This window comes from Coregonus lavaretus, assembly GCF_964263955.1.
Source record: "Coregonus lavaretus genome assembly, chromosome: 20".
NCBI lineage: Eukaryota > Metazoa > Chordata > Actinopteri > Salmoniformes > Salmonidae > Coregonus > Coregonus lavaretus.
The window spans coordinates 4,234,740-4,253,233 of NC_140007.1; the positions used below are offsets into that span (position 1 = coordinate 4,234,740).

At 44.3% G+C, this 18,494-nt stretch overlaps 1 protein-coding gene across 1 annotated transcript in view; it reads left to right on the forward strand.

Annotated features, from left to right (window-relative positions):
• Positions 1-12,511: 12,511 nt before the first annotated feature.
• Positions 12,512-18,494, forward strand: part of zbtb46 (zinc finger and BTB domain containing 46) — a 96,417-nt gene continuing 90,434 nt past the window's right edge. Inside the window, exon 1 of the mRNA XM_084184936.1 lies at positions 12,512-12,583. The gene's annotated coding sequence lies outside the window, so the exon portion shown is untranslated. The remainder of the gene's footprint in view (positions 12,584-18,494) is intronic.

Sequence of the window (18,494 nt, forward strand, 5' to 3'; positions counted from 1 at the left end):
CCTTAACCATTCTGAGTTAATGCCTAACCTTAAGAATTCTGAGTTAATGCTTAACTTAACCCTTTAAAAAATGTGGAGTTAATGCCTAAACTTAACCTTAAACACTTTGACATTTGACGTTTGGAACAACTTTGTAATTTGACGTTTGAGAAACATGGATGAACGTCTAATTCTGACGTGAGACTGTGAGAGCTTGTAGCTTTTGTAAGTCATTATCAGCTCCCCACCCTCATTCACATGCTGTACGTACACACACGCTTATTGTCATACTGCCGGTCTCACAGTAATTGACCTTTAAATAACATAAACATGTTTAGCAATTCCAGGATTCCACGCATACAAGCCACTGATGTGCGCCTTTGGAACATCTACATTAAAAAAGTCTAAAAAAATCTATTTTAATTTAATATACACCATCACAATAAATCCATTATTTATTTTAGGCAGGTCTAAAGAAACATTTTGTTATGAAGAAAATGAATTTTCGGAAGAACAGAATATGAGTTGGCCTGCTCTATGTTATGTGGCTATGCCATGTCATATGCTGTAGGCTTGTTCATTTAGCAGACAAGATATGCTTATAAGTCACGTGCCATTAAATTATATGATTTTACAGTAAGAAGAATATAATTGAACTTAGCTTAATAAAATAGAAAGGATATTTTTCCCATTCCGGAGCGAATGTGCATATGAAGTGGCTATGTTGAGCATAAAAGTGATTATTTTAAACAGGTCCTATACGCTAGAGTTATTTGGCAATTTTAGTTGTGAATAATACAAACCTTAGAATGTCTTAGAAATGAAAACATATATTGGCTGCATGATGCAAATATAGCCTATTGATGATTTGAGAAAGTCGCAAAAAAAGCTTGTGCTCTGTTCCTTGCCTCAGGCTGCATACGCTGTTCTCTCATCAAGTGATTATACACTACATTACCAAAAGTATGTGGACACCTGCTCGTCCAACATCTCATTCCAAAATCATGGGCATCACTATTGAGTTGGTTCCCCCTTAGCTGATATAACAGCCTCCACTCTTCTGGAAAGGCTTTCCACTAGATGTTGGAACATTGCTGTGGGGACTTGCTTCCATTCAGCCACAAGAGCATTAGTGAGGCCAGGCAACTAGGCCTGGCTCGCAGTCGGCGTTCCAATTCATCCCAAAGGTGTTCGATGGGGTTGAGGTCAGGGCTCTGTGCAGGCCAGTCAAGTTCTTCCACACCGATCGCGACAAACCATTTCTGTATGGACCTCACTTTGTGCACGGGGGCATTGTCATGCTGAAACAGGAAAGGGCCTTCCCCAAACTGTTGACACAAAGTTGGAAGTACAGAATCGTCTAGAATGTCATTGTAAGCTGTAGCGTTAAGATTTCCCTAGCCCGAACCATGAAAAAAAGCCCCAGACCATTATTCCTCCTCCACCTAACTTTACAGTTGGCACTTGCATTCGGGCAGGTAGCGTTCTCCTGGCATCTCCCAAACCCAGATTCGTCCATTGGACTGCCAGATGGTGAACCACTGCTCCAGAGTCCAATAGAGGTGAGCTTTACACCACTCCAGCCGACGCTTGGCAATGTGCATTGTGATCTTTGGCTTGTGTGCGGCTGCTCGGCCATGGAAACCCATTTCATGAAGCTCCCTACGAACAGTTCTTGTGCTGATGTTGCGGTTGTGAGTGTTGCATCCAAGGACAGATGATTTTTACACACTACACGCTTCAGCACTTGGCGGTCCCATTCTGTGAGCTTGTGTGGCCTGCCACTTCGCAGCTGAGCTGTTGACAGCCCCTCTCTCTGCGTGCTGAATAAAGGAATGAAGGAGAAAGGGGAGGAGATAGAAACGTATGGTGGTGAGATATTCTGTAGCTAAAGGCAATGTGTCAGCCCATTAATTAATAAAATATAAAAAATGCCCTATACTAGGATATTCAATTCAAATACAAATTCACTGTAATTGTAGGCTTACTCTGTAAGCCGCCCTGCACAATCAATGAACCAACAGCATCACCTAGGCCTATACGTTCTCTCCCAGACTCATGGATAGAAAGTTTGGAGCATAGCATAAGGTAACCAGTCCATCCAGTATGCATAATAATACATTCCACACTCAAAGGCAATTACTAGAATTTGTTTAATTTTGGAGTATAGGCTAAACCAATTATGTACCAAAGACATCATAAATATGTTTTTTTTCTAATGTTTTTCTGCCGTGCGCAATATGCGGTAGTCTATGTATTATATTTAAGTGATAATGCCCTCGAAGCCGGTGTTTGTTGGATATATTGGCACGGGTGTTGTTAGGAGAAACCGTGCCAATATATCTAACAAACACCGGCTTCAAGGGCATTATCAACATATTCAAATAATGATTGACATATTTTCATTCAAAACTTTATTTATTCGTACTATTTCATCCTTCCACAAGATATAGTCCCGACACAAATCTAGGGTTGCTAGAGACGCGACCCAGTCATTCGTTCTTATTGTTCTGTATCTATAGACGCGACCCAGTCATTCGTTCTTATTGTTCTGTATCTATAGACGTGACCCAGTCGTTCGTTCTAAATGTTCCATTGCCATACTGGCTGGCAACGTTCTTATTTACATTTTTACATTTTAGTCACTTAGCAGACGCTCTTATCCAGAGCGACTTACAGTTAGTGAGTGCATACATTTTTCATACATTCTTTTCCCTTGCTTGCTAGCTAGCCAACTACAGCTAACTTACAGTCACGTCAAAAAGTTCCACCAGAATAACAGCAAAGTAGCTGCATTTGCATTTGTTTAAGCTGTTTTCTAGTGACATTTATTTGGAGACATCCATAACAATGAGCTAATGAGGCGCGATTTCGCCTGGCATAGAGAATGTGCTCACTCGTCAGCACACTGATGTTCAGAGGAGGTAGCCAACAGCACAGCTACAGTAACAATCACTTCAAACTGAAGCTGGAAAGACTGCAAATTAGCTGCATTTCGTTTGACCTTTTTTCAATTGATTTTTTTGGGTATATATCCATAAAAATGATGCCAGCTGATTCATGATTTCGACCGACTGAGGAACGTTGTCTGCCAATCATTATTTTAATTATTGGTTTTTTTCAGGCTCGGGCTCATATATAGGCCTATGCATATGCATAAGCTATAATATGCATATTATAGTTTTGAATGAATCATCACCTTAGAAAGCGCTGTCCATTTCGTTGTGTTAGGCTTTGAAACAACATACACAATGACCATGTTTTTCACTCAGCTTCAACCTGTTGTTGAACTTCTTTCTTCAAATTGATCAATCACAGTGAGGTAGGTGAGTTTTAAAAGCATGATACTGTTTGTTGTGATTTTCGATTGAATTTGCATTGATGTCAGAGTGGTTAGCGGGACAATAGAGCCCTGAGTACCAGGCCATTAGCGACCTATTGGTTGTTAGTGAGTTGTGTACTACCAAGCATGTCCAGAGTGCATAAAAGGAGATTACCGTGACTCAACAGTCACATTGAATTTTACTGCGGTCATGACTCATGACTGCCAGTGATACTGCCAGTGATACGGTCCGCAACAGCCCTACACACTGAAAGCCATCTACCCGCTGGTGCATCCCATGCCTTCCCTTATCATGCCTCTCCCTGTGCCCAGAATCTGAGAATATTTTAACCCTTTCCATCACATCTTACATTTTAGTCATTTAGCAGGTGCTCTTATCCAGAGCAACTTATATTTAGTGAGTGCATTCCTTTTTTATACTGGCCCCCCGTGGGAAACGAACCCACAACCCTGGCGTTGCAAGCACCATGCTCTACCAACTGAGCTACAGGGGACCTATCCTGGCCCGGGGAGTCAGCATACACACACACACACTCTGAAATGTACAGACAGGGTCCAGTTATCCCCTGGACTTTCTCCCCTCACATACAGTACACCCTCAAACTTCACACATGCCATACAACTACCTAACATTTTTATATATTCAACAACAAGACAAACATACAATCAAACATACAAACAAAAACACATTACATCCTGATCCTCCTACCACCATGACCCCCCCACCCCTGCATCCTACATATCTCTTTCTCTCTTTCCCGCTCTCTCTTTCTCTATCTTGTGTAAGTAAGCGGCTTAAACACCTACAGGGTGTGACATCAAGGCCCCATGCGCCTCCAACTGCTGTCAGAGAAGGCGGGAGAATGCAGCGCTGTAAAGGAGAGCATTTTATCCCTCTATTCTCTCCTTCCCTCTCTTCCTGGCGTCGCCAGCGTGAGTTTGGTTAACAGATAGCTAAGGCTGTCCCCTCACATTAGTCTGGGCTGAGCCAGACAAGCCTTGATCCCCCCTTCTCTCTCATATTCCGCTCCTCATCCCCCCCTTTTCTCTCCTCTGCTCAGCTCTGCCATCAGCGCATGTCCACAATCTCCAAGGTGATTATGACAAAAACGTGCGTTCCCCCGGAGACAAGGCCATAACAGAGGGAGAGGGAGGGTGGGAGGGTGGGAAGGAGGAAGAGATGGAAAGAAAGAGAAACACACTGCAAGGGGCAGCTATGATGTAACAGGGAATTTTGTCTGGTAGAGACGGAGTGTATTGTATTGGAATTGTTCTGTTGGGTTATCAGCCTATGGGGAAACCATTAATGTCGCAGTGTTTGTGTCACAGACCTCGTGAAGAGCATATCTTTCCCGGCCAAATGCCAGTAAAATAATTATAACGTTTTTACTTTAACTATTACAAACTCTCTGGGTTGTTTGTTATGTCAGTGACTAAACTGTTCCGTTTCTCTTTGTGATCATAGAACTACTAGAAAATATTTTAAGAGAACTACCCGACATGGAACTTGATGTTCAGGAATAGAAAGCAAAAAGAGATCAATAGATATATAGATATGATGTGACTCTCATGGCTAACCCTAACCCCTTACGCAGGGGTCAAATGTAATTTGTTCTGGTGCGAGATGGGGTCGTGACCCCAAGAGGTCGTGGGGTCAAATCAAACAGGGTGGTGAACTGCAGGAGGTCATTAAAGAGAGGGAGAAAGCAAGAGAGAGAGAGAGAGAGAGAGAGAGAGAGAGAGAGAAAAAGAGAGAGTGAGAGGTGGATTATAGGCTTTAACCCTTTCCTTCCCTCCCCCAGGGCACTATGGGTTGGTAAGGAAAGAAGGAAGTAAATGTGGAGAAGAGAGGAGAAGAGGAGGAGGAAAGATGAGAGGTTGGATTATTGTAGCATAGCAACCCAGGTCTCAGTGTGGGTTGAGGGAGAAGTAATATGTAATATTGCTGAGAGGTTATATCGCTTAGAACAACCTCTCAAAATGAATGTGGAACAAGAGGAGCACTTTCTTTGAGGGGGAGGGGAGGTGGGAGGAGGGGGTTGGGGGTCAGGGGGTTAGCAGTGAGTTGGTAGAGAAATCTCTCTCTCACCCTCTCTGTACCACTCTATCTCTCTTTCTCTCTCTGCTCCTGTGCATCATTAAAACAAGCAGAGTAGTGTTCAGAGCACAGGGCTGCACAGAGACAGTGACCTCCACAATAAGAAGATGTTTTTGCTTCGGGGGAAGAGAAGGTCGTTTTGTACTCCACTCTTTTTTCTGACTACTTCCAAGGGAGTAAATTAGATTTAAAGGGGGGTAGAGCGGGGGAGGGAGGGAGGGATGGAAGGGTGGACGGGGTAGAGAAACAGAGAGAACGAGAGTAGGAGAAAGAAAGAGAAAAGGCAGTTCGCTGATATGATTCATTACACTGAAATGGACAGAATAGTCTGGACATTCATCATCATGTTATTTTAAATCAAGTAAAAAAGAGAGTGTTGGAGAAAGAGACAGGGTTTGAGTCAATGAGCGAGGGAGAAAGGAAGAGCGGGAGATAGTGCTCCATTGAGGTCAGACACAAGATGTGTCTGAGTCTGTCCATCTCTACTGGAGGAAGGTCAACTATGGCCTGGGAGTTACGGGGAGAAATATAGCCCTGCTGCAAGTTGGCCAATGGGGGAAAAGTGTGTGTGCGTGCATGACATGTTCATGCGTGTGCGGGTGCTAATGTGTGTGTCAGCCCCATAGATTGTGGTGGGCAGCCAAGGCTATTCCTCTTCAAAGCAGAACGGTACCTGTAAGGGTGGGGTTATCTGTAGCCCTGTCCAGGAGCATCTTGCCAACACATAATGAAGGACTTGTTCATAGAATGGCAGAGGTACAAAACCATCAGGGAAGCTCCTAGGGGTGGGATGGGGACAGGGAGTGATGTGAATACCAGGCTGGTACCACCACCTTGTCCTTCTAGATCCTTCCACCACCCTGTCCTTCTAGATCCTTCCACCACCCTGTCCTTCTAGATCCTTCCACCACCCTGTCCTTCTAGATCCTTCCACCACACTGTCCTTCTAGATCCTTCCACCACCCTGTCCTTCTAGATCCTTCCACCACCCTGTCCTTCTAGATCCTTCCACCACCCTGTCCTTCTAGATCCTTCCACCACCCTGTCCTTCTAGATCCTTCCACCACCCTGTCCTTCTAGATCCTTCCACCACCCTGTCCTTCTAGATCCTTCCACCACCCTGTCCTTCTAGATCCTTCCACCACCCTGTCCTTCTAGATCCTTCCACCACCCTGTCCTTCTAGATCCTTCCACCACCCTGTCCTTCTAGACCCTTCCACCACCCTGTCCTTCTAGATCCTTCCACCACCCTGTCCTTCTAGATCCTTCCACCACACTGTCCTTCTAGATTCTCTCCATCTCTTTGTGTCTTCCCCCCATTTATGTCTTTCACTCTCTGTGCATTACCAACCTCCCTCTCCCTGAATATTATTTTTATTTTCATCCCCCCTCGTTCCTTACGTTCCCTCCTCACTTTCTTACATTCCCTCACTCGCAGTTACCCCACACTGTTGTCTGTTCTGCTTGTTCTTCGTCGTCCAAGGGAAGGGGCCTTGAAAGAGGACCCACTGTTGTTTTTGTCAGATGTCATTATCGTTGAGCTGCACGTTTGCACATACTGTACTGTAGAAATACACCTTGTGCCAAATATCCTCTCTTTGGAGCCCGCTCCATTCTCTTCTGGCTGCACCTGGTAACGATAGGGCTCTTTTCATTTTTGCATATAAGTCTCACTAGGATGGCACAGACACAGACACAAAGTACACAGCTGCGCTCCATTCTAATTTGATAGTGAAGGGTAGTGGATGGGGCTTTGAAAGCATCCTGTGCTATTTTTATGACAGTTGTATATTTATTGTGCTGTTTTATTCGACGTGACCAATTATGGCACTGTGTTCCGCAGCAGTGGGGCTTACTGGGGAGCAATTAATGCTCCACTTCATAAAGTTTTCCAGATTTGCGTTTATGTACCTCCTCCCTTTGTCGTGGTTCAAATACAAGTCATCATGAGGCCCAGGCTCACTTCCTGGATATGATGCATTTAGCACCATACATGCTGGGTAACCAACACACACACACACACACAAACACACACACACACTGTCTACGTATTTTTTGGAACATGCTTCTATTGAATAATAACATAAAAAGACCATAAACCTAACTTTAAAGTGTTCGCCATATGACTGAATAAATGTGTAAGTGACCCTAATGAGAGAGAGGAGAAGAGGGAGGCAGATGGACAGACAGACAGACAGACCGAGAGACAGATAGACAGAAAGGCAGACAGACAAATAGAGAGAAATATACAGTGAGACAGAGAGACAGAGAGGGAGAGTGCCGTAGAGGGAGGGAGGAGGTTGGGGTAGGGAAGGTCAGGCTTGTCGTGTCAGGCGGATTGGAGCGGCCACGTTAGCGTGAGGCAGTGAAGCTTTGAGTAAAGCAGCTTGTTCCTCAAATCAAATCTATTTTTATTGGTTGCGTACACAGTATGGCAGGTGTTATGGCGGGTGCAGCGAAATGCTTATGTTCCTAGTTCCTATCAATCAATGCAGTAAATGTCAACAAGCACAACATAATCAAACATTTAGTACAGCAGTACATACTGTATATACACTGAGTATACCAAACATTAGGAACATCTTCCTAATATTGAGTTGCACCACCCCTTTTGCTCTCAGAACAGCCTCAATTCGTCAGGGCATGGACTACAATGTGTTTGAAAGCGTTCCACAGGGATGCTGGCCCATGTTGACTCCAATGCTTCCCACAGTTGTGTCAAGTTGGCTGGATGTCCTTTGGCTGGTGGACCATTCTTGATACACACGGGAAACTGTTGAGCGTGAAAAGCCCAGCAGCGTTGCAGTTCTTGACACAAACCTGTGCGCCTGGCACCTAGTACCATACCCTGTTCAAAGGCACTTCAATCTTTGGTCTTGCCCATTCACCCTCTGAATGACACACATACACAATCCATGTCTCAATTGTCTCAAGGCTTAAAAATCCTTCTTTAATCTGTCTCCTCCCTTTCATCTACACTGATTGAAGTGGATTTAACAAGTAACATCAATAAAGATTCACCTGGTCAGTCTGTGTCATAGAAAGAGCAGGTGTTCTTAATGTTTTGTATACTCAGCGTAAATAGTTGGTAAACATTATTAAAGTGACCAGTGTTCAATGATTATGTACATAGGGCAGCAGTCCCTAAGGTGCAGAGTAGAGTACCCGGTGGTAGCCGGCTAGTGACAGTGACTGAGGGGCAGAGTAGGGTACTGGGCAGAGGGCAGAGTACTGGGTGGAGGCCATCTAGTGGTGGTTGTTTAACAGTCTGACGGCCTGGGGATAAAAACTGTTTATCAGTCTCTCTGTCCCAGCTTTGATGCACCTGTATTTTCTCCGCTTTTTAGATGGTAGTGGGATGAACAGGCCATAAATCGGGTGGCTGAGATCCTTGATGATCTTCTTGGCCTTCCTGTGACACCGGGTGCTATAAACATCCTGGAGGGCAGGCAATGTGCTCCCGATGGTGCGTTGGGCTGACCCCACCACTCTCTGGAGAGCCATGTGGTTGGGGACGGTGCAATTGCCTTACCAGGCGGTGATACAGCCCGACAAGATGCTCTCAATGACAACAAGTTCATCCATGTTCTCCAAACATCCAAGATCCGAAGTTGATCAAAACTTCAAATTTCGCAGTGTTTCTGTTGCTCCTGCTGCTCTGTATTGTTCCATTACTCCAAACGTCAAATTTCAAAGTTAAGGGTTAAGTTTAGGCTCATTCAGAATAAGGTTTGGGATAGGGTTAAAACCAGAAATAAAAACCAGTGTCCACAACTGGGATTGAACACACAACCTTCTGATCCAGAGTCATGGGATTACACTCATCCACCACACCCTAGCAAAACCCAAGCCTAGTTGATGGTAATTGCGCTCAGAGTTGCACCTAGCGGCCAGTTTTGAAGGCATGTATAGACGTCCAATTTCGACATCAATCTTGAACAACCTGGCGGTCAATGGTGCATCTGTAGATGTTTGTGAGGGTCTCAGTGGCCAAGCTCATTTTTTTCAGGCTCCTGAGGTTGAAAATGCATCAAGGGACCATTTCAGGTCCTCAGTGTTCACGCCAAGGAACTTTAAACTTTTGACCTTCTCCAATGTGGCCCCGTCAATGTGGATGGGGACGTGTGCTCTCAGTTGTCTCCTGTAGTCCACGATCAGCTACTTCATTTTGTTGACGTTGAGGGAGAGGTTGTTTTCCTGCCACCACTCCGCCAAGGCACTCATCTCCTCCCTGTAGGCTGTCTCGTCATTGTTGGTAATCAGGCCTAACACTGTTGTGTCGTCAGCAAACTATATGATTAAGAGACGTGTGTGTCCACGCAGCCATTAGTGAACAGGGAGTACAGGAGGGGGCTGAGCACGCACCCCTGTGGGGACCCCATGTTGAGGATCAGCGTGGTAGAGGTGTTGTTGCCTACCTTCACCACCTGGGGTTGGCCTGTCCGGAATGGGTTCAGACCCGGGGCCCTGAGCTTAGTGATGAGCTTGGAGGGCACTATGGTGTTGAAGGCTGAGCTGTAGTCGATGAACAGCATTCTTTCATAGATGTCCAGGTGGGATAGGGCAGTGTGCAGTGCAATGGTGATTGCGTTGTCCGTGGATCTGTTGGGATGGTATGCAAATTGTAGGGGGTTTAGGGTATCGGGTAAGATTAAGGTGATATGGTCCCTACCTAGCCTCTCAAAGCACTTCATGATAACAGAAGTGAGTGTTACAGTGCGATAGTCATTAAGTTCAATTACCTTCGCTTTCTTGGGTACAGGAGCGATGGTGGACTTCTTTAAGCAAGTGGGGACAATAGACTGGCATAGTGGGAAATTGAATACGTCTGTAAACAATACAGCCAGCTGGTCTGCGCATGCTCTGAGGACGCAGCTTTGGATGCCATCTGGGCTGGCAGCCTTGTGAGGGTTAACACGCTTAAATGTCTTACTCACATTGGCCACAGTGATTGGGAGCACACAGTCATCGTGAGCGGCCGGGGCCCACGTCAGCTGTTCGGTGTTGTTTTCTTCAAAGCGGGCGAAGAAGGTGTTTAGCGTGTCTGGAAGCAGGGCATCGGTGTTCGAGACGTGGCTGGCTTTCCCTTTAGTATTCGTGATTATCTGGAGTCCCTGCAACATGTGTCTTGTTCCTGGCAGGGATTGTGTTTGCCACAGCCGCTACACATCAGCATTACACTGACCAACCGGAGAGAGAGAGAGAGAGAGAGAAACTGTGTGTATTTGGGCATTACAGACATACAGACTTAATCCACATTGCCCAACAACCTCCCTGATCCGGCCCTCGGCTCCCAGCCCGATGAAGAGTGCTTCTTACCCACTGCTGTGCCACACACAACCCTCACACACTCCTCTCCCTTGTTGTCACGCACACACACTCTCTCTCTCTCTCTCATTTGCCTTACTTCCTCTTCATACATACAACACACACACACCTGCCTCTCCCCACATCCTCTAAAATACATAGACCTCGCCCACTTCCACCCATTGCTCTCCCTGGCGTAACACACCCCAAGCTGTCCTGTCCTGCAACTCTCCTTACATCCCTAAGACACTCTGGACCGCATTCTGAGAAGTTCAGAAATGTTCTGTCTGTCTGTGCTATAATGTCAGATTTAGCAATGAGACAGGCTTGGGTGAGGGCACTGAAATGGATCCAAAAAGAAGGCATAATATCTCATCTGATTGTGATAGACATTGAAAAGATATCAGTGGATGTATAAAAAAATATATATATATATATATATATATATATATATATATATAATCTACAATTGACATGGATGGCATTTTTTGTGTGTAAGTAATGTCTTCTTCAATTTGAGTAACTATGATATGATTTGTGTGATTTATCTGTAGATGGATGAAACAATTCATAAAAAACGTATTTTGTTTTGAAGGGTTGTCCAACAGGTGAAAAATCCTTTAACATCTGTCTGACTGATAGATGGTTTCCTGTTTTACCACAAGAGGGTGTAGCTTGGTCCTTGCCTTTCATTCAAACGACACAGAGTGGACAGAGCATGTCTTCTGTTCTCACCAACACCCACATACTGTAGCCCCACAGAACATGCTCTCATGTTTAGACCCCTGGTGGTATGCATAAATGTATAGATAAGCACATACTTCTCCATGTAATAGCCTACTCACTGAGCCATTAAATATGGAAACTCCCGCACAAACTGTATTACCATGAGATTGTGTCAATTCAAATCAAACACTCTTTTACAGCAGTTGATATTTATTTCAGAAAATCTTGAATACGATATAGATACTGTAGATATAGGTAGAGCAATACATGTCATGTATATTATTGCACATAATATTGACATGATATTACACATTACACACACTATTTAATTTCCAGTTGTTGTGCTGTCCATATGACAACCCAGTTTAGCGTAATAATATTAATATTAATAATAATAATACATTCATATTATTATTAATATTCATAATAATAATACATTCATATTATTATTAACTATTCATAATATTGTTTTCATGACACACTGAACACACACCAACAAATAGCCTACTATTTTCTTTATGTCATGATTTCACGTCGTATTATCATTAATAATAATACATGAATATTATTTTTATTAACTATTCATAATATTGTTTTCATGACACACTGAACACACACCGACAAATAGCCTACTCTTTTCTTTTATGTCATGATTTCACGTCGTGCTACTCAATTGCAATAATGACACTAATATTTATTTGAGCTGTCAGATAGGTGGGGGAGTGTCTGGGGGGGTTGGTCGCTGATAGAACCGTGTGTGTGTTCATGTTGCCTCATTTCCTGAGTCTGCCCAAAGACACAGGGAGATACGGGGACACAGAGCGAGGGAGAGAGCACCATAGGGAAAGAGAGGGAGAGAGACAGACACAGAGGGGGAGGCTGGTTCCTGATACCAAGACAGGAAAAAGCAAGGGAGGGAAAAAGAGAAAAAAAAAGCCTGGCGGAGACAGGGAGAGAGGGGGAGAAAACAGGGGAATAACATTTAGAGACATAAAAGGCGTAGGGGAGGAAATAAGAGAATACTGTGTTCTTCTGAACACCCCCCTTTCTTTCTCTCTCTCGCGCAGTCACACCGGATTGGACTCCAAAGAATCTACACCGCGTCTACCCCAGACCCCATGGGTTAACAGGTAGGCTATGTCTGCCGTGCTCTTTCATTGTATTTCCTTCATCACCCCTTCCGTTTCTATTCAATAATGTAAATAATGTAATACAAAAGCTGCTGGTTTTATACGGTGATGCTCTCAAAAGATTTATGTGCCTCCTTTTACAACAATGTAATGTGCATACTAGTTTTTTGCTCAGATGGTGAGCGTACATGCGCGCACATTATAACCATTGAACAATGCAACTCTTCTTAATGAATGTCACAAGTTGAAGCGGTGTGTCGTTACTACCATTAACGGGTGGTTTTCGGTGTGTCTGTATCATGTCACGGACCGCATAAGTGTATTTTGACAGCTCCTCGGCGCGATACATTTGAGCGACATGCTGGAAGTATAATCCGCCTACATTTTTAGTGTTGCCGAGATACGTGACAAGCCAGATGTCTACTTAACGTGAATGTTTTATGTTGTTGTCATTATGAGATGCTGTCATTTGCTAATGTAGAATAATTGTGCACGTGCATTGGCGTAGGGATTGGGAAAACACGATTTAGTCATATTGCAGAATAAAACGCTGTAATGAAGCCCCTCTGTCACCGAATATATCCGTGAACCCTGAATATTGAGGTAACTGTCAAAGTTTTGACCCCAATATTAGGCTTTAGGGGATTGTCACCCCACTGTGCAAAAACTGCTTGAATCAACATTGTTTCCACGTCATTTGAACAAATACATTCAATGTGATGACGTTGAATCTACGTGGGAAAACTGATTGGATTTGCAAAAATAATTTCATATTTTTTTCACTTCACTTTTAACCTAAATCCAATAACATGGTGACATTTTATCTTGATTTCACATTGAATTCACGTTAGTTGACAACTCAACCAAATGTAAATCAAAACTAGACCTTGAACTGAGGTCTGTGCCCAGTGGGAGACAGATAGCTGTCACTAATCGTGATGCCCTGGTTGTAGTATCCGTTCTGTGAGGTCGGTCGGGGGGTATTTAAAATGAAATGCTAGCATCTTGGCAGGCAAGGGCTTAACCCCCCTTCTCCAACTACTCCTCCCCTTGGTTAACCTCTGAAAGGGGGATTTCTCCAGCTGGAAATTTCTGCTGTGTCAACACCCAACCCTAAAGTACCAGATGAGAGAGGGGGATTTCAGGTTTCAGACTCAACGTTTTTTGGGGAACCTTGTAGCGATATGCGATATTAATCTGATCCGTCTGCAGGCGCTTCTTGAGTTGAGTGAATGTCTGGCGTCAAGTGTTTTCCTTTGATGCTGAAAGAAGCTGAAATGTCAAGCCAAACTGCTGACATGCTTTGCCCGTCTCTCTTTGCCTGTTATTGTGTGTGTCTCGGTCTCTGTCTGTGTCTGTGTCTGCCCCCTCAAAGTGGTTAATTCCTTCTTCCTCCATTTTCTACTGTGCTCAGAAAATGAAAGGGGAACAACCCCACTTTATTCATACGCTGACAACAACACAATGGTCGCGTTCCCCTGCTCAGTGGCCGTTTACATTAGGAAGCGGCATCGCTCGGTGAAACATCAGAAGCCATTCACTATCAATGGAAGGAAAGCGAGAGAAGCTGAGTAGGCGGGTGGACCACTGAGCAATGCGAGCAAGGGCAAGGGAGCTAAACAGGGCAGGTAAACATTTGGGGAAAGCTGCATTTGATTCAAATCCTCCGCGATATCACGACGCGAGTGACCAATCGAAGCTCACCATAGCTTCCAACTCCCACTGGATTGGCTTACAATGGCTGTTGTAAGCACCACAGGAGGGCGAGGCTAGCAAGGCTGGGCGAGGCTAGCATGGCTGGGCGAGCCTAGCAAGGCTGGGCGAGGCTAGCATGGCTGGGCGAGGCTAGCATGGCTGGGCGAGGCTAGCATGGCTGGGCGAGGCTAGCAAGGCTGGGCGAGGCTAGCATGGCTGGGCGAGGCTAGCATGGCTGGGCGAGGCTAGCATGGCTGGGCGAGGCTAGCATGGCTAGGCTAGTGCTGCTTGTATAGTGTAAATGCTCTGTCAGACGTTGCATGCGTCAACCAATGGTTGCGTGACACGTCATCGACTGTGTCATTGACTGGCAGATTGTTATAACATATGATGTGGTTAGCTGATACGTAAAATACCTATCCAGGCGTTGTAAGATCTGGCATGCGTCAGCAATGCCTGGGCAGAGGAACGCACCCATAGTATCGGCGCACTGTGCGCCAGGTGTGACTCCAACATTGAAGTCGCCTAAATCCAGTGACGTGCAGTCAGGATAGGCAGGATAGGCAGTGCTGTGTTAATCTAAAAAGCTGTTATGAAATGCCAAATAAAAAATTATGTAAAAGATTGTCATTCTTTTTTGTATCTAATGTTTTTTTTCTCAATTATTCTGCTAGTTTTTATGCTCAAAATCTCATATTTTGCACATGCCCCAGCTAGCACATTGGATCAGGGCCGATTCCGGCTGAGAGTCGGGGCACTTGGCTGAGAGTCAGACTCGGCAGACGTCATGTGCAAGGCAATTGATCAGCATTCAAAACTTTGTGGATGGGGCCTCCCGAGTGGCGCAGCAGTCTAAGACACTGCATCGCAGTGCAAGCTGCGTTGCTACAGATGCTAGTTCGATACCCGTCTGTGTCGCAGCCAGCCGTGACCGGGAGACCCATGAGGCAACGCACAATTGGCCTAGCGTCGTCTGGGTTAGGGTAGGGTTTGGCCGGCAGGGATGTCCTTGTCCCATCATCCAATTGAATGCACCACACTCAGCCTGACAGACACAGCAACCTGGAGCAGACAGTCGATCAGAGATGAGAGGAGGGAAATGTTTTACAACATTTTGGACAAGTGTTCTAATGAAAGCTAGATTTGATCATTTTGTCATCTTTGGCCATACTTCACTGTCACCGAGAGGTTCACCCTGATGGACAGATGAATGCATTTTCCTTTGCAATTTGTGGGTTAGGCTACTGCTATGCTTTCATCGTTTTATGCATGGCTTTCTCCCAATCAAACAATGAATGTAACAGAGTTCCAATTCAAAAGTTGTTTGAATATCCTAAAAACGTATGGTAGCCAGGGGACTAATAATGAGAGAGAACAAACAATATCAATAGCCTATAGAAAAATCGAATGACAAGTTTAATCAAGTTTAAGCTTATTAAGAAAGAAATGGTCAATGCGGGCCAGGAAAATCCTTCCATGCAAGGTTGAAAGCCAAATGGCCAATAACCTATCCTTCTACTAGGCCTATCATAAAAGCTTTAAGACAAGTTGAAATTGTAAACAGTATCTTATTTCCCAAATATTCTATCCTATGAAGGTGTTGTCCTAATGTTGCCGCTTTCAAAAATAACAAGAAGGAAAGTCTATAGCCCAAGCCTAGGCATAGGCTATTCTCAATCACGAATAAACATGAGTATAGACAACATCCCTTGCTAGAATTTCGTTTTGATGAGACACTTTTTTTACTTTTTTTTAGAACTGTATTTTTCTGTCATTTCGATTGTTGATATGGACATTTTGTTAGAACCTTATTTATTATGTATGTGTGTGTAATAATATTTCAATACTATGTGTGTGTGTGTGTGTGTGTGTATATGTGTATTTGCGTGCGGTGCATTGGAAGAATTGTAAATCCATTGTGAAAGGATATGGATGAAATGTGTCCATATATTGGTATTTTAGTGCCACCTATTGGGTGTAACTGTGAACGCTAGATTGGTCTATGGCTGAGCTGAGTTGAGCAGTGTGTCATTTTGTCGGATAATATGAAATATGCCGCCATCAGAGGCTATCGCTTGTGTATCTTGGTTACATTGGTATTTACATTTGATGATAATTGTTTGTCAATTTTGGTTAATAGCCTATATCACTCTGGTTGTTAGAGCTATCTGTTGTATGGTGAACTTGGGCTTAATCAAGGTTTATTTGCGATTAAATCTGGCTTTGATAATAGCCAGTGTCTACCCAGCCACCGAGCTCACCGCACGCCACTGCCTAAATCGTCTGTCTGATCAAATCTATCTATGTCTGACAAGTGTCTGCTATTATGTTATTCCCTAACTAGCCTACAACCTTTTGTGTTTTGATCGATGAACTCTCTGATAGTTCTATCTGTAGCCTTAAAGATTTAATCGCAAAATCACACTGTTATTTGGTCTCCCCCTTAAATTTCACCTCCTCCTTGACTGAAACATTACCTAAATATGCACCACAGTAAGCTAGTAACCTGTTACTATTTTATTATTCCCAGATTCTAATATATTTTATAGGCCTAATAACTTTAATTTATAGCCTAAGACATTATAAATGTGTTCTAAACAATTATAAATACGATTCATTTAAAGTTATAAAGAATGATAAACCTGTATGTCGCGTTGCTTTTCATCTTTTCATGGCTTTTTATTATATGCTTGCTAAATTAACCATTATTACCATTTACTGAAACGATAGCCTGTCAAAGGCAGGTGCCATTATTAGCCAAATGAATGGGGTAAAATGGAGAGATGGTCAGAGAGAGGAGAGGCACACAATGCCAGGATAGAATTCAGAAATACAACTATATTTATTTGAAGGAACTCTTGTTGAAGTATGGAACCCTGGAGGTGTCCTAATTTAGGAGGTGTCAAGTACGGAAGTCAGTGCTGAACCCTCGTTAACAGTGACGTCTTCACCTGGGTTATTATCAACAAGGTGTAAGACAAAAAGGAGAGTTGAGCAAATAAAGAGAGGGAGGGGAGGGTAGGGGGGCGGGGAGCTCAAGGGCTTTACACTTGTACGGTACACTTGTCAGTTGTGTGTGCATGCGTATGTGTGTTGAAGCCATAGGGGAGGAGGCAAGTGTTAAATAGACAGGTTGTTAATCTGAGCATTCGCACAGAGAGGAGAATTTGGGGGAGGAGGTTGCTGGTGGTTAGAGGGAAAGTGTGAGGGGGAGAGATTGAAGGGGGAGCGAGAGAGAAGAGAGGGGAGGCGGACTGAGAGAGAGGGGGGTAGAAGGAGGGAGAGAAAAAGAGAGATAAGTGTGCAAGGCTATACTGAGGGAAGTGGGGTTGCAGGCTGGCACGACACCTCACTGCTTAGTGAATGTGCGTGTGTGCGCGTGTGTGTGAGCGTGTGTGCAGTGTGTGTGTGCAGTGTGTATGCATGGGTGTGTGTTTGTGTGTGTGTGTGTGTGTGTGGGTGGAGTGCTCTGTTCTCATGGCTGAAGGCTTTACTCCCGGGCTGTGGGCTGAACTGTGTGGTAACAGGTTAGGAGGCTTTAGCTGCTAAAACACAGGGGACCTACTGTATGCTGCCCCCTCATCTACACTACACTGTGTGTGTGTGTGTCTGTATCTGTTGGCTAGGTGCTTACGTATTCCACTCTCTGTGTAGCTTTGTGTTAAACTACCACAGCAAGTCATTGAAAAGAAGCACATTCTGTTTTTCTCTTGCTCTATCTATTGCTTTTTTCTCTGTCTCTCTGTCTCTCTGTCTCTCTGTCTCTCTCTCTGTATCTCTTCTCTCTCTCTCTCTCTCTCTCTCTCTCTCTCTCTCTCTCTCTCTCTCTCTCTCTCTCTCTCTCTCTCTCTCTCTCTCTCTCTCTCTCTCTCTGTCTCTCTGTCTCTCTCCCCCTCGGAGCACAGTCGTTAATGGGAACACCCTCCAAAATGAGTTGTTTACACTAGCTAGCATGCCATGTACACATCCCATTTTACACATCACATCTCTGAGGGATTCTGACAACTCTCTCTCGCTGTCTTTCTGTTACTATTAGCATTTTTACGTTTGATTGGTGTCATGGCTGTTAGCCTCTTTCTAACCTAGCGACCTTATACGTCATGTTCACATCAAATAGGTTCATTCTGCTTTAGCTCATTGTGTCTACACCAAATACAGGTGCTCCTAATTCCCCCAGGGTTGTGTGTGGTTGTGAGAGGGGGCCAGGTGTATGTGT